Source organism: Malaya genurostris, chromosome 3, assembly GCF_030247185.1.
Source record: "Malaya genurostris strain Urasoe2022 chromosome 3, Malgen_1.1, whole genome shotgun sequence".
Lineage (NCBI taxonomy): Eukaryota > Metazoa > Arthropoda > Insecta > Diptera > Culicidae > Malaya > Malaya genurostris.
The window spans coordinates 292909538-292922388 of record NC_080572.1 but is presented as its reverse complement, the minus strand read 5'-3'; the positions used below and the strand labels follow the sequence as shown (position 1 = coordinate 292922388).

Below are 12851 nucleotides of genomic sequence, written 5' to 3'. Positions count from 1 at the left end.
TTTAGGATATTATAAGACCTTTCATTTGAATCTTAGTTTGCAAAATTCGGTTGAGTTGTCCCAGAGATAATTGAGTGTAAACTTTTTCTCAAATTTTAACATATTACCATATAACTCCGGAACCGGAAGTCACATTCAAATGAAATTCAATAGCAAGCTATGGGACCATAATACCTTTTATTTGAATCTTAGTTTGTGAAAATCGGTTCAGCCATCTCTGAAAAAAGTGAGTGCATATTGTTTTCACTTTTTTGGTACATATCATCCTATATCTCCGGAACCGGAAGTCGGATCGGAATGAAATTCAATAGCAGGCTATGGGACTATGAGACCTTTCATTTGAATTTTCGTTTGTTAAAATCGGTTCAGCCATCTCTGAGAAAAGTGAGTGCATATTTTTGTTACATACACACACACATACACACACACACACACACACACACGGACACATACACACACACACAGACATTTGCTCAGTTCGTCGAGCTTGAGTCGAATGGTATATAATACTATGGGTCTCCGAGGCTCCGTTCGAAAGTCGATTTTCACAGTGATTGCATAGCCTTTCTATATGAGAAAGGCAAAAAGGTAAAAAATCAGTTGTAAAGGACAGTTTGTACTAGAGATGGGCAATTCGTTCGCGAACGGCTCAAAAGAACTAGTTCTTTTGAAAGTATGAATGACCAATAGCTCTTTTTTTGAGAACGATAGTGCTTTAGTTTAAAGTCGTGGGCCTTTTTGCTCGCTCAATCTTTTTCGGGACTCCGAAGCGAACGGTGTCTCGGTTATTGTCATTCACGAAACAAGAGAACGAACGAACGGCTCTCGAGAACTAGTTCTTTTAATAGAACTCTGCAACACTGAACGGTTCTTTGAAATGAACTGTTTTTCCCATCTCTAGTTTGTACGATTTGCCATTTTTCGATAATAACTATAAAATAAAAAACATATTTTAAGGCCATCTATCGGTGTAATGATGCCTTTCTCATATCGATCATGCTATCATTTAGAATAATTTGGTGTTCTTCAAATTAATATTCTTAGATTCTTTTTAATTTTTGTTTCGATTATAGAGGTTTGAACCTTAAGGTCATTCGCGGTGCGGTGTTGGGAATCGAATCCAGGTGGGCTTCATGAAAGGCATCGACTAACCCATTAAGCTATATCCTTCCCCACTCTTCGGTTCTAGAAAAAAAACCGGAACCGGTTTGTTTGGCTGTCTACCGACAAAGATTAGCGATTGAAGTAATTTTTAGGCCGAATTGGAAAAAAATACGTTTTTTGTTTCGTCCCTTAACACACTTGACCGTATAACTCCGGAACAGGAAATCGAATCCAGATAAAATATAAAAGTTTTGGAAAGGATCATAAGTCCTTTCATTTGAATCTATGTTTGTGACAATCGGTTTTAGCCATCTCCGAGAAAAACCGTTTCATACACACGCACACGCATTTTGCGTACTCGACGAACTGAATCGAATGGTATATGACACTCACGCCTCCGGGGCTCAGTTCAAAAGTTGGTTTTCACAGTGGTTGCATAATGAAATGTAAAAATGTTTAGCCTTTTTCCAAAAGGCAGTGAAGACCAATATTGAAAACCAAGTATGCATTTCGTACATTTCGAGGGCTAGCTGAAGCAAAAATGATATTTTAATAGTGTTCTGCCTTTTCCGAATACGATTTGGCGCGAAATTCGTCTATAGCGTTTAAGAGATAAGACCTGCATGTTTGCGTGGTTAGTTGAAATTTGAATTCCTGATTTTTAACAATATCAGTTTTTGTCACATCTAATCTATGCGTAGGAATCTGTCCAAGCAGGTTGGTAATCTCAAAAAAGTGATTTGTAGGTGTTTATGATCTAATCAATTTACACGAAGAAATGCCATCATATAGAAAACAAAGATGTGACGATTTCACAAAACGTTGATTGATGAATTTACTTTAGTCGGCATATAAATGGTTTTTGGGCTTATGCAAAGCTTTCGAGATCGCAGTAAGCATATTTTAGGCGTCCCGCCAGAGCCGAATAAAAACACTACCGTATTTTCACGACGGCCTTGAAATTTGAACCCCTACGCACTGTTTCGCTCGATTTCACAGCCTGCTTGCTACGCCGGATCGACGCTTCATCGGTCCGAACGATTTCCGCCTGCCACCTAAACTACCCGATTGGCCAAGGCTCGCAAATGAGATGAGCCAAAGATAGGTAGCAATGTGCGGGGTTGGCCTATTGCCCAATTTTCCTGTGTTTGCTGCTATTTTTTTTGTTTTCCTCTAATGTGCTCATTTTCCGCCGGTTGGCCAGCATTTTGAAGGAGATGCCAACGAACGCATCCGTGGTCATCGCGGACTTTTCGGGGGGAGGCTAACTGTGAGAACTTGTTGGCCGAATGTTGGTTGCCGGTCCGGGGAGTTCAACGAACAGCCTTCGGTGCCACGTTCGGAGCTGGTCAGCCACAGCCGTAACCACAGCAACAACAACAACAACAACAGTAGCTTGCTGCAACATTTTGATGATGGTGGCTCGTGTTCGTTTTGGGCAATCTCTCACTCTCCGGTGGCCCAAGGTCGCCGCTTGGTTTGGCTCGAACCACAAACCGACCAGTTTGGGATTGGTAAAAACAATTGGAAAAGTGGTTACTTGACATACTGTGATGAAAAAACAACAAAAAATAAAAAAAACAAAAAACTGCCGGTGGGTCAGTCGTGGGCGCCGATGCACGGTTTGCTGCTGTGCGGTGTGACGGCGGGGATCGTGGACAGAGATTGAAGAAGCGGCCTGACAGCAGCAGTTGTCGGCAGTAGGTTAAGTATGTTGCAATCGCCATAACAGCAGCAGCAGCAGCAGCAACGTGGTGAATGTCTGTTTTTTTCTGGCTCATTATTGATGCGTTTCAGCGGGCTTTATTATGATGCCACCACATAGGCCTGTTGTTGATTTCGGTGGATCCGCAGTTCAACGCACTCCGAAGCGAGTGAAGGTCGTTTTGTTTTGCGTACTGATCTGTACGTACGACTTTTATTTTTTTTTTGTTATTATTATTTGTAGTTCGTGGCAGCGATCCATTATTTTTGGCGGTTGGCTGAGCGTTTTGTTTTGAATTGCGGTCACAGATCTGTTTTGAACGGATGAGGGAAATTACCACGCGGGCTGAAGAAGTGGCCGGTTGCGATCGACATCGTTGACGCTGCCGTCGTCGTCGTTGTCGTCATCGTCGTCGTCGCTGAAATCAAAATGAATGGCAAGTGCCCCGCGGTAGAATGTCGCAACCCGCTTGCGGAGAACGCCAAGGTTTAGCCTGTGGCAGTTGCTGCCGGTTGATGTTTAGAAAAGTGGGCAGAGAGGAAAAGCTATGGCAATGGAGCTTTTTTTTATTATTTTCTGCAAACGGTTTTTTGGCAATCGCATATTTTGGAGGCAATCGACGGTGGTGCTGCTGCTGCTGTTGCTGTTGTTTCAGGAGGAACATTCGCGAAACATTAGTTTGGCAAGGTTTCCTTGGGTGCAGAAGTTATAATTAAGCGAATGGCAGAGAATGCAGTTCGATGACTTTTACCGTTGGCTTGCATGTCGTCCAAGATCCAAAGATCAAAGTTTGAAACTTTTCAGTATGTTTGAATTGCACGGTCAAATTACTTGAACACAACAAATATCCTGTTTTACTACCATGGCACTGAAGTTCGGGGTACTAAAAAAGTCTTTTAACAGTTTCGGAAAATCGTTTTTTACATTTTCTTGTAGTTTAACATTTTAAAAAGATTGTGTCAAAATTTCCAATCCATTGAATGATTCAGTTTTAGTTACCAAATATTTTGTTTTGCTCAATTTTTGAGAAAAAAAATTTAAGCGCGTTTTTCTGAAATCCAATTTTCCGAAGTCCGTGAACACGATGCTGCAAAATCTACTGAACCGATTCTTTTCAAACATGGAACATATTTTCTTGGTATAAAATGTCAGGGTCAGGGTCGTTTCGCCGAAAGTCGTTTCGACAAACGTAATTTCGTCGAATGTGTAATCTTTCCGAAAGCGTCATTTCGCCGAATGACATTTCGTCGAATGCCGTTTGGCCGAAAGGGTCATTTTGCCGAATCGTACTTTTGGAATATTTTTAAAAATTGCTGTTCCGGAGAGCTTTGTCCCTTCCAAAATTCATATCTAGGTACAAATTAATTCTAGCAATCATGAATTCACCCGAATCGGAACTATATTCAGACCGCAGAATTATCAAAGGACTTCAGTGATTCGCATTGCACTTCAAATTATTTGTTACATTTATTCATTGAACTCTGTACTTTGCTTGAGATAGTCTAATAGAGCCCAAGCACTCTTTTATTCCTTTTTACTCAAATCGTTCGAATAGCCGATGGATTCGCAGCAAATGACTAAGGAGTGTATCGAAAAGTAGTTAGCAACATTGATTATTGAATAAAAAAGCGAAAAAAAAACATATTTTGACATCAGTTTTCGATACATTGTAGAAAAATTACATTTTTATGCATTGAAGAAAATCCTAGTTTCTGTGAAACGCTCGCACTTTAGACTTGACATTCTTCATTAAATTCTGCACAGTTACTTTTGTGACTTTCCTGGTGACAGCTGTCCAGTTTATTTTAAACTCCTGCATGTTTTGGGAAAGTGCCGCTTGACAATTGCCCAATACCTTTCAATTGACAGAAGATCTGGGCAGTTCGGTGTGTTGATGTCCTTTTCCACGAATTGTACATTATTTTTTCACAACCACTGTAGAACGGAGTTGGTGTAGTTGGCTGAAGCAAAATCTGGCCAGAAGAGAGGAGGAGCCTTATGCTTTCTGTACAGTGGCAGCATTCTCTTCTTCAAACACTCTTCCTCGTACACCTTGGCGTTAATTGTGCCCTTCGTGAAGAAAATCGACGACCGCAAACCACAGGTACAAGTTGCTTGCCAGACCAACACCTTCTGCCCAAACTTTTCCATCGCCACCGTGGTGTCAGCGTCGTCCAGGTCCTGGTACACCGATTTCGTATATTATTGCGGTCCGGGCAGCGCTCGAGAGTCTTCCTTGGCGTAGGTTTCGTCGTCGATCAGGATGCATCCGTCTTTATTCTGTAGAATCCGGTTATACAGTTTTCGCGCTCTTGTTTTGGCATGAACTTGCCGTACCAGGGACTTTTTCGGTACCTTTTGTTTCTTGTACGTTTTCAGGGAGTTCCGAACTTTGATCCGTTGAATCTTTAACTTGACTTCACGGAATCGAACGCAACTTACATACCGAAAAATGATTTAGAAAACATAATGCATGCACATGGATCAAGAAGCTCAGTAAAAATACCACACAAAACAGCCCGTTGTGCACCAAAAGATTAAAAAAAAATCTAGTATTCATATTTTGCTCTTCAACAGGTAAGCACTCGATACGCACCAAACAAAATTTCCAATTCCATACAAAACAATTTTCTCCATTTTCCGGACGGATTTTCCATATTAGTTATATTCTATATTATTTGAATATTCTGCACCGTCATTGGATTATGTAACTGAGAATCATTTCTATGAAATTCATTGATTACTACGATAAAAATGTTAGTTTTGAAAGGAAAACCATTTTTAATCAAACCGGATACGTTCAAATGCATTACGAAATGAATATACTGCTGCATTCAGGAGTGAAGAATTGAATTTCTTGTCGTGGTTACAAGATTTAAATGTTCATGACTAATTTTACGTTTTCGTCTTTGACTCATCAGTGCGTAGCAGTTTATGTTGAACTGCTAGCGCGACCTGACGGCTTAACATAAACCGTTAATGCAACTTGCCGAACATTTACGTAATGTCGAAACTGACGTCTCGGACGAAATAGCCGTAGCCTTAATGATCATGTTCAGTCTCTTTGCCCGATCCTTTGGATTCTGCTTTCTCAACCTAAACGGAGACGTCCAGATGTAAAATTTTGTAAAATTACTATATCAAATATCAAATCGAGGGCAAAAGTTGTTCACCTCGGTAAGTAAAACATTTCGTTCATTTTCAATTTCTCAATGTGCCAAGAACAAAGACTCTCTGAGTCTATCAAGAAACTGTTATTCTAGGATTCTAGTCTTGAAAATATGTTGGTAGTTTTGTAAACTTTCTATCCGACGTAGACATGGTTCGCGGGAGCGTAGTTATTGATCTCAAAATATCATTTTCATTCAATTACATGTGCGAGCCGATCTTTTTGCCGTAAATATTTCATATGTAATGTATTAATTCGAAAACTGTAACTTGCCTATTGCGCAGCGATAGTTTGTTTCAGGTTCGGCTGTATGACAGGTTAGAAAGACTCACTCAAAATCAATAATTCGGTTTACGCAAAACCAAGTCAGAAATATAGTGAACGATTTTATTTCGAACTAGCAGATAAAATTGATAAACCTATCAACCCTACTTTTGTTTGGTATTTTTAATTCCTACTTTCTACTCAGCAGACGTACTGAGAACCGGCCGGTTTCATTTGGTAGTGATAACCTTACCGCATTTTCGAAAGTCTAAAATTATCACTTATATTTTTAATTATACAATTGAAATTCGCGCAGCGACAGGCCTTACGAAACAGAACAGAGTCAAAACCACATAAAGAAACCGGGGTAAAATAATAATAATAATAAATAAAATACATAAAATAGTAGTTTAGTTTTTGAAGTTATATACGTTACGATGTTTTTTGAGGCCTATCTGAGTCAACGCCTGAGTAAAGGTACTATGGAATTTTTTTTATTCCGATTATAGAGGTTTAAACCTCAAGGTCATTCGCCTCATCGGGCTAGAAAAGCTTTCTGACCCTATGTGCGGGGCTGGGAATCGAACCCAGGCGGGTTTCGAGTAAGGCATCGACTTACCCATCACGCTATACCGTCCCCAATATGGGAAAATGTTACATTTGACGAAGCGTTTCACTCGACATTATCGTGAGATGGAATGTTAAAAACCGTTATACATCACTCTTTTGTAAGTTATAGGTGTTACGAAGCGTTACTTTTTTGTAAGCTATTGGCGTTACGAAGCGTTTCTGCGTTACTTTTTAGTAAGTTATAGGCGATATTAGAATATTTTTTTTTGTAAATTTCAGGCATTACGAAGTGCTACCTTTTGTGAGTTACATGTGTTACGAAGCGTTATATTTTGTAAGTTACAGGCGTTACGAATAGTGACATGTGTCACTCTGTATAAGTTTTTGGCATTACGATGCGTTAGTTTCATGTGAGTTGAAGACGTTACAAGCATTACTCTTTTGTGAATTACAGGCGTTGCCAAGTGTTGCATGCGTTACTTTTTTGTAAGTTAGAGGCATTATGAAACGTTACATTCGTTACTTTAAATCAGTTTTAGTTGTTACACAGCATCCATAAGAACGCACTTGCAATGATAGTTTGTTTGATTCTTTGATAAAATGAGCAAAACCAGCTCAATTATTTCTCGTTGCTGGATGTTGATAAACTTTTTTATGTGGAACACCTTTTTTTTTCTCTATATAGTAGTACAAATCAGAAACTCAAGGAAAAATACACGTAGAAATGTGGTCAGGTTTTGAACACTTACAGCTCAGTATAATTTGTATCAATTATTAATATTATTTCATCAATTGATTGAAAATATTACTGAGATTCGATTTGAATGTATCAAGCCACGTATTTTCAATTATGAATAATTGAAATTTTGATTAGAAGCGAGCAGTGTCTTATTTTGTCTGCTAAAAATCTCCGGCACATCGGATTTCCCTGCCATAGACGACGGTTTTGAAGGAGTAAGCGATATATCAAAGTGAAAGCATCGCTCTGATTGGTCAATCGATGCAAAAGCGAAGCTGTTGAAAGTACGCGAGTCTATAAATAAAAGCGAAATTATAGCTAACGTTTCAGTTCTACTTGTAGCATGCTAGAGGTTGGTTGTTGCTAGACAGCAAGATAAAAAGTGCCATAAAACGATTTGAAGCGATTAATTGGTATGCTCTGATCTTGTGTCCTGCGAGTTCGGATGGAATTCCATGTTATGTCGTTTTCGCCTGAGAAATTTGCAACTACCCCAGGGTAAATTTTGAGTGATTAAGATTAATTTCTAATTTATATAAGATAAACTCGATCGATAAAGAGAAAAAGTTTCTCGCTTCAACCGAAATCGCAGAATGGTAGAGAAACTTAACGCTATAAATATCACTGCTTGCATACAAAACTTGAACACAAGCTTGGCGAAGAAAAGCTTAAATATCAAAATCCGTATCGCAAGTATGTACAAAGATATAATTGCATACATTTGGGATATTGGTGTAATTTCGTCGGCTATAAAACAAACAATGTTCGGTGTTGGTTCCTAATAAAGATCAATCTAAGCAGACTCTCGTGCAATTGCGGATTCAAAAGTGTGACGATTGATTGAACTGTTTGATTGTAGATCAGTAGAAATGTTGGTTACCTTGTTCCACATCAATGGCTCGAACAACCCCATGGGGCTGATCCTTGTCGTTTTTGAGAAAAAAGGCGCTCTCATTGTGTTCAGTCAATTTAGTGGGAGCAATGGTTCACTATTTACGGTTTCGTCCATTGGTTCTGGGTCACTGTTTTATGGCGGAAACATTATCGTTGAGAGTTTCTGTCGTATTCCGATATTTTTCCAGCTGTTGCGTTCGTTGTTAATTGAAATAGGAGTAGCCTGTAGCAGAACAGATTGACTCGAATGGCACGTTCCCCAACAAGGGGAATGTGTCATTCGAGCCAATCTGTTCTGAAATTGACTGTAGGCAATTGTTTCGTTGATGAGATTGGTTTATTGTTACTAAGATCTGTAAAAAAAGCAGCCTAATTTACCTACGGTATAGCTGCCTTATTGTCCAGTTTCTTGCCGGGCCTACCGTGGTAAACAATTTTCCGGCAATATTGATTGTCGTAGGTGACCAGCGATTTACATGTGAGCCTTGTGTTCTGCTCGAAATCTGTGCATCATAATGATGGACTGGTTAGTGGGTTTAAAATTAATTATTGAGTACTCTCGATTACGTGAAAAATAAAATTATTATTGCGTCTCGAAAAAATGATGATGCATTTCTATGCGAAGCTAAACCGGACAGAAAGTGGGATTCTACTGGACACATCATTTTCGATTTGAAATTCTCAACGGATTTTGGGAGCATACCTTAAGATTTGTATCTATATTTCTACTTTGAAATTAAATTTACTAATAATTTAAGCAAAACGTTCATTAAATGTAACGAAACAATTGAATAGCCTTCAATAAAGTTCTCATACTTTACTATACAGGATATACCAGGAATTCTCTAATGAAAGTCCAAGTTCAAAGCGAGTAGAGTGAAGTGAATCCAACGTAGCCTAGATTGAAAAGGTTGCGTCAACACTTGTCGAGAGCTTTCATGTCGTAAATCGGACGGAAATGGCCACCAATCTTTGGACCCGGGAAGGTAAACAGTTCTAATTTCCCATATCAAATAACGGACTCGACAGTGATAATAAAACTTATCAGCACGCAAGTTGCTACACCGGAGTAGAAAGCCTTAGAGGGTCTTACGGAATCGCACTAGCGGGAGTAGGTCGACCAGATAAGTTCCGTTATTTTGTAGGACGGCACTCCTTGAGCGAACGACAGTGGTCTTATCTGTGGATGGTCTTTGATAAGACAGGAACCGTTCCACGACAGTCCGATAATACCGGGCACTATTTTTATTCCTCATCGACCACCAATTGTGCATTGTCTAAGCTTTACGACACTAGGTCTGGGGAAAAACAGAAAAACAAAATAATCAATCAACCACCTTCTAAAATTCTACGATAACCCTAGAACTAAAAACTAAACCCTGGTGAGTCGTGCGGAAACTATTCAAGGAGGTGGTCTTCTAATGATAGCAAACCAGTCTGATAAGCCCAGCGAGAATAGAAATAGCAGCAGCCGAACGGTGGGTCAGCCGGCCTGGGGGGGAAGGACAAATCGTGATTGCATTGGTGGGGCAGGTAGGGGTAAGCTTACATGTAGTTCCAGAAGTAGTTCAAACCTTGGCTTAGATTGCATGCTTATCTCCGGCGATATTCTCTGCGTGCGGAACTCCGTCGATTAGTGGCGGCTGTAATAAAAACGCAACACACTTGACTCACTTTGCGTACTCTGACATGAAGTCGCTGTTTCCAGTCTTCCCCCTGGTCCCAACCTCCTTTCACTAGCTTGCGCTCTAAACGTCTCTTGTTTGATCCCCTCTCGCTGTTTCATCACCCAACGGTGCGTTGCTCGTCGACTTCGGCACGATTTAGTCGCAACCACGGAATAATAGCGCCCCAATGGCATCTGTTTGCCGTTGCGATGCGGTACCATCGGAAGGTGCGAAGTACACTTGCGCACAGTACTCACACGCCCACCGGGTTCCCCATTTATAGCTGAGATGAGCGTGCGCGTTGTGGATTATCTGACTTCGGGAGCCGTTGCTCGCGTAGCGCGGCTCGAGGCAGGGAGAAATTTGAGAATGGAAGCAAAAAAAAAAGCAAAACAACAATAACCACTTTCGAATAGAAACAAATGCCGCATAGCTAGTCAGGATGGCCGAGCGGTCTAAGGCGCTACGTTCAGGTCGTAGTCTTCTCTGAAGGCGTGGGTTCGAATCCCACTTCTGACAGGTTAATTTTTTAGTGTTTCCGGTGTGATGATTTTAGAATTATTCCTATGCAGAAATAGTGTGATAAACATTTGTATTTTTTGCACCAAATTTTAGAAGCAGAATGCTTTGAAGCATTCTAGCTTCAAGCTTGTTTGATTGTGAGAACTGGAAAAAAAAGTTGCAGTTCGGAATCAAATGGAACAAAATCGACCGTTTCCTTGTCTCCCATAGGCTCGCCATTGGGTGATAAGCAACTGACACGATATGTGAGAATGTGCGAATTGTTACAATAGAGATGTGAGACTGTGATGTCACTGTGCAATCTTAGTACAGGCAGACAATTGAACCAATGCCGACCATTTCTCGGCACTCTACATTTGGCTGTTGAATGTTCGAACTGCTCAATAATCGAACAGTAGGCTAGAACCAAATCGTTACCCAAGCAACGCACGATTTTCATTTGTGTTCACCAGAGGTTATGCTAATAGGATGAATTTTACTGTAGATCTAGGGATTTATGTTTTTCCACGACCCTTTGAAATTCACAAATTTTCCTATAAATTTACTATTCAGTATTGAAATATATCGATTTCGAAGATTTTGGATGACTTCCGAAGATTTCTGAAAATTTCAAACCCATTCAAATTACCAAAACTTAAAACGACTTTCGGAAACTCCACATTCATTGTAGAACAAAATTGAAAGGCAATTCTTTGACTTGCAGAAAAATTCTTTGCTTTGAAATGTTTCAAACAAGATGTCAGTTCGAAGACGATTTCTTGAAGATTCTGATATTTTCAGATAATTACATAATAATGAAATAAAATCGCTTTGAAAACCGACTTTTTAACCGATTGTCATATACCATTGGACTCAGTTCGTCGAACTGAGCAAATGTCTGTGTGTCTGTATGTGTGTGTATGTGTGTGTATGTGTGTGTAAGTATGTGTGTATGCAAGATGGCTGAACCGATTTTCACAAACTTCGAGTCAAATGAAAGATCTTAAAACTACACAAATTGATAATAATTATCAAGTAGGCAGCTCAACAAACCAATTCTGGCTATCCTGGTTCCCTGATTTCGATTAACGACGGGAGAAAATAGTCATACGCTCAAAAAACGATCTCACTCATTTTTCTCACAGCTTGCAAAACCGATATTTCCAATCTTAGGGTCAAATGAAAGGTCTTATGGTCCTACCAAAAATTACTGCATATTTTCAGATACCACAAAAATTTAAATCTGTTGACGACCAGAAAACCCTCACTAAGTTCCGTTCTTTCGGCACTTGAGGAAACACTTGACACTTCGGTGCAAAAAGTGTTTTGCAAATTAGCATTAGCACTTTACACTTGCTTATGTTGAACTGTTAGGTAACTTTAACAGTTTAACATAAACTGCTAATGCAGTGGTGAGTAGAAGACGAAACATAAATGTAAGAAATGGTTATGTGCACTTAGCACAAACCGGTTTCCATGCGGTACCAAAACCGCTAAATAACTATTACCTTTTGATTTCGATGAACAGATGATTTTTTCTTGTAATACCTTGAATATTTTTTCAATCTTGTGATGATTTATTATATATGTTCTTCTTGCAACGTCTGAAGAGTAGAATTGATAGGAGATTTTGATTTTTTAAGAGTGACATATCGAGTCCTAACCTAAAATACGTCGATAGCATTATTATTATGTTCGTCAAATTCAGACGCCATTTTATTCCTTCATTTCTTTATGTCACTTTTTCTTCCTGAAACTGCCACTCATCAATGGCCTAATATTTAACGATCGTCCTGAATTGAGGGTGAAAAACTATACAGAGCATGTGAACGCTACGTTGATTGGTGGAATGGGGTTTTATCGGGGACATTTCCTTGTTGAGTTTTAACCTCTCAGACTGATTTGAAAAGGAAACTTGGGTTTTGAGTCCGCAGTAAATAATCAGTAAAATTGATGGATAGTGAAATTAGGATCAATTCTTTTCTGCACTCAACATATCAGACAATTGTCAGAAAGATAGGATAAAATTCAGAAGCTTCGAACAACATAACATAATTTCAAAAACTATCTCATACCTCATCTATTATATATATATATATATATATATATATATATATATATATATATATATATATATATATATATATATATATATATATATATATATATATATATATATATATATATATATATATATATATATATATATATATATATATCCGCTGAAAAAGTCACCAA

The 12851-nt window shown here is 39.1% G+C and overlaps 1 protein-coding gene and 1 non-coding gene across 5 annotated transcripts in view; one reads left to right on the top strand and one right to left on the bottom strand.

Annotated features, from left to right (window-relative positions):
- The window catches only part of LOC131434845 (ecdysone-induced protein 74EF), an 854531-nt gene that overhangs the window by 270075 nt on the left and 571605 nt on the right, over nt 1-12851 (bottom strand). The window lies entirely within an intron of this gene.
- On the top strand, nt 10549-10631 carry Trnal-cag (transfer RNA leucine (anticodon CAG)). The gene has a single exon. It is a non-coding gene; the product is annotated as a tRNA-Leu (tRNA).